The 4175-nt window shown below is 39.6% G+C and overlaps 1 non-coding gene across 1 annotated transcript; it reads right to left on the reverse strand.

Annotated features, from left to right (window-relative positions):
- Positions 1–3838: 3838 nt before the first annotated feature.
- LOC148292313 (small nucleolar RNA R71) lies at positions 3839–3945 on the reverse strand. Its single transcript, XR_015827168.1, has one exon. It is a non-coding gene; the product is annotated as a small nucleolar RNA R71 (small nucleolar RNA).
- Positions 3946–4175: the final 230 nt, after the last annotated feature.

Genomic DNA, 4175 nt, shown 5'->3' on the forward strand with positions numbered 1-4175 from the left:
AATTAGGAACGAACTGCCGTTGAACTTGAATTGTCCAATTTCTCACACCTATTGATTTCGGATCGAGCCCAAAACTTGGGCAACATCATAATATGGTGGGAGGAGTCATTTGGTGAGTTTTGAGTGAAATCCAATCGCTAGAAGTATGGAATACACCAACCACTCCAATTTGGAACGAACTGCCGTTGAACGTGAATTGTCGAATTTCTCACACCTATTGATTTCGGATCGAGCCCCAAACTTGGGCAACATCATAATATGGTGGGAGGAGTCATTTGGTGAGGTTTGAGTGAAATCCAATCGCTAGAAGTATGGAATACACCAACCACTCCCATTAGGAACGAACTGTTGTTGAACTTGAATTGTCCAATTTCTCACACCTATTCATTTCGGATCGAACCCCAAACTTGTGCAACATCATAATATGGTGGGAGGATTCATTTGGTGAGTTTTGAGTGAAATCCAATCGCTAGAAGTATGGAATACACCAACCACTCCAATTAGGAACGAACTGCCGTTGAACTTGAATTGTCCAATTTCTCACACCTATTGATTTCGGATCGAGCCCAAAACTTGGGCAACATCATAATATGGTGGGAGGAGTCATTTGGTGAGTTTTGAGTGAAATCCAATCGGTAGAAGTATGGAATACACCAACCACTCCAATTAGGAACGAACTGCCGTTGAATGTGAATTGTCGAATTTCTCACACCTATTGATTTCGGATCGAGCCCAAAACTTGGGCAACATCATAATATGGTGGGAGGAGTCATTTGGTGAGTTTTGAGTGAAATCCAATCGCTAGAAGTATGGAATACACCAACCACTCCCATTAGGAACGAACTGTTGTTGAACTTGAATTGTCCAATTTTTCACACCAATTGATTTCGGATCGAACCCTAATTGTATATCATTTTGTACCCTTCTAGCTTATGATTTGGTTATGTTATTGAGTTAAACTTGTGCTTTTATTCCATTTTCTGTTTTGATAAGTCCATAATTTCATACACTTGCATGCCTTCTTTACTTAGTGATTTTGCTTAGTTTCTCTTTATTTTGAGTCACTTACCTCTATTTGTGTGTTTTGTAGGTTAAGATAGCAAGAGATCACATTTGATGCAATCCATGCATGTTAAGGGCTGATTGGCAAAGAGCAAGAGCTTAAAGACAAAACCAAAGTTGGGCCACACTTCTTGTCAGTCCAGTTTCGTAAGTCACCTTGCAGGTCTCATTTCAGCAATCTGGACAACTCGGATGAGGAGACATTATTCATAGAAGTTGTTCAATTGGGTGTCTAGTATAACATATCCAAAATTCAGCCCAATTGAACATATGTGGAGTCCTTAGCCCGTCCAACACTGAACCATGCTCAGGAGGATTTGCAGCTGCCAGCTTTGAGCCTTGTCTCCTCCTTTGAGCCATGTGCCTCACCCATGCTGCAACTGACTTTGGATCCAACATAATGAGTGAAGTGGGGAGACATTCCAGCTATGAAATTCTAAAGGATCAAGTTGGTACATGCTGGAGTTATTATAGAGAAAGCATGTGCATGCATGTAAAGCATAAATGAAATGAAGTCAACTCCAGTCTCTGTTCGGCAGCCAAATTGTAAGGCCCAAAACGCATACTTCGACTGCTCCGATGGGAATACTTTCTTCATAGAAGTTGTTCCAATGGGTGTCTACTATAACATATCCAAATTTGAGCCCCATTGGATAAGTTTTGAAACCTCTGGCCTTCCTACACCAAGTCTGGTTCAGAAGACTCGTTTTTGTTCAACAACCAAAAGAAGACCACATGGGTTGGCAGCAAAAGGCAGCCACAATTGATCACCTTTGATCCCATGTGAAGAAAGCTTGAGGTGCAGCAAAAGAAGTATGGGATGGGATTGATTCCAACCACACTAACATAGACAAGATGAAGTGGGAGTTATGGGTTGTATTAAATGAGGAATGGTGGTGTTGGATTTCATCATGATGTTCCTCCCTCTTAGCCCTATAAATAGAGGAGTCTTCAAGCTACAAAATTCACTTCAGCCATCCTCCACACTTCCGTCATCCAGAAATCATCCTCATACATTCCCACAACCCCAAACACTCAAGCAATCAACCCAATACTCTAAACTGCCCCAAAATCACCAAAACAGCTCCAGAAAACCTCCCTTCCATTTCCCTACGAATTTCCTCTTTCTCAGCCATCACCACTCACTCAAGCTCATCTCAAATCACCTCCATATCCTTCATACATCCTTCTAGATGTGGAGAAGCTCTTGGAGAAGCATTGGACACTTATGGCATTCATTATGTTTTCCCATTTCTATTTTAGTTTCTTTTCCATTATGAGTAGCTAAATCCATAACTAGGGCTTCGATGTAACCTAACATGAATATTCTGGGTTTATAAGTTTGGAGTTTCAAGTTTGATTCATGATTCATGTTCTTATTCATTATGCTTATAAGTTAACATGCTTGTTTGAATGATTGATCACCATTAGAACTTGTTTGTTAACTATATTGGTTTGAATTAAGAGTAGACACCATGCTTTAATTCGAATTGAACTATGAATAGGAAGAGTATGTATGGACATTCGACAACAGGGATTAGATACATGCTTGGTTGTTTAAATTGTTCTTCTATGCTTAATGGGTTCCTAATGCTTAATTTTAGGTTAGACAACAAATGATCAAATTAGGGAATTAGGAACACAAGGTTAGGACCAAACACCATGGCCTAATCATACTTTAGCTAGAATCAATCTTTGAATTTGAATTAGACTTGTTACTTGACTCCATATAACCCAGAATTGAATTGTTATGGTGATTCGAATGCCCTAGTCTCCAAATCTGTTTTCCAACTCTTAAAACCACTCTTTGTTACACTTGTTTATTTGCTTTCATTTGCAATTTCAGTTTGCTCACTTCCTTTCACAATCACAATCACTCTCACTTTAATTTCTGTTTTAGACTTAACTTCCTAACTTCTTGAATTCGGTAATCTACGTACATAACTAATTTGAACTTCTCAGTCTTCGTGGGTACGACCTCGTACTTGTCTTGCTATACTACTAATTGCCCCGTACAATTGCGAGTTAACATAATAATTAACAACAAATTTTGGCGCCGTTGCCGGGGACTAAACGAAAGTTCTTCCCTGGTTATGTGCCCAAGGTTACCCTATTCTTTTTAGTGTTTCTAATTAATCTAATTTTCTGTTTCAGGTAGTTTATGTCTAAAAGACCGTTCCTTGAACAAGTGAGGTCTTCGTTCCAACGCTCCAGATCTTTGAACGCAGGACCATCGTTGCAACCCAACCGGGTGATCTCTGAAGTTCATAATCGTCTAGAAAGAGAGTTGTCAACTGCAAAAGAGCAAGCTCTTGCCACATTTACAAGTATTGCTCTCCACACTGAACTTCCTGGTTCTTCACCTTCAAATTCGGAAGCAAGTTCAGACCAAGAAGAAGAAGAAGAAGAGATGGCTGCCAATGAGTTCATGGGAGAACTTGATATCCCAACAATTCCAGCATCTCCTTCAAGCATTTTGCTGCCCACTGTAGCTCGAAATTATGAGCTTAAATCTTCTCATCTTAATATGCTGCCTTCCTTTTATGGTTTACCTAATGAAGATCCATTAACTCATATAAAGGATATTTTTAATGTTGTGAGTTCTTTTCCCTTGACAGGTGTGACAGAAGATCAACTTCGAATGAGAGTGTTTCCATACACTTTGAAGGATAAGGCGAAATATTGGTTGAATTCTTTGAAGCCTGGTTCACTCACTACATGGGCTGCCATTCAAAAGAAGTTCTTGGAGAAATACTTCTCCACGCAAAAGACCGACATGCTTAGGGATAAGATCTTGTTATTTGCACAGCAAGATGATGAATCGTTTTGTGAAGCATGGGAGAGATTCAATGGGCTGCTCAACCAATGTCCTCATCATGGGATTCCATTGAAGCTTCAAATGCGTATGTTTTATAAAGGACTAACCCCTTCTAGTCATAATATAGTCACCAATTTTGCAGGTGGTTCTTTTAAAACCAAAACTCCAGAAGAAACATACGAACTCTTTGAGGAGATAGCAATGGAGACCCAACATACGGATACAAGAGGTAAACGTGTTATTAGTGGTTCTAATGATGCTTCTAGTGTGCAGATTTCAAAACTGGAACAAAAGC

Source organism: Prunus avium, chromosome 8 (genome assembly GCF_965620075.1).
Source record: "Prunus avium chromosome 8, drPruAviu1.hap1.1, whole genome shotgun sequence".
Taxonomy (NCBI): Eukaryota; Viridiplantae; Streptophyta; class Magnoliopsida; order Rosales; family Rosaceae; genus Prunus; species Prunus avium.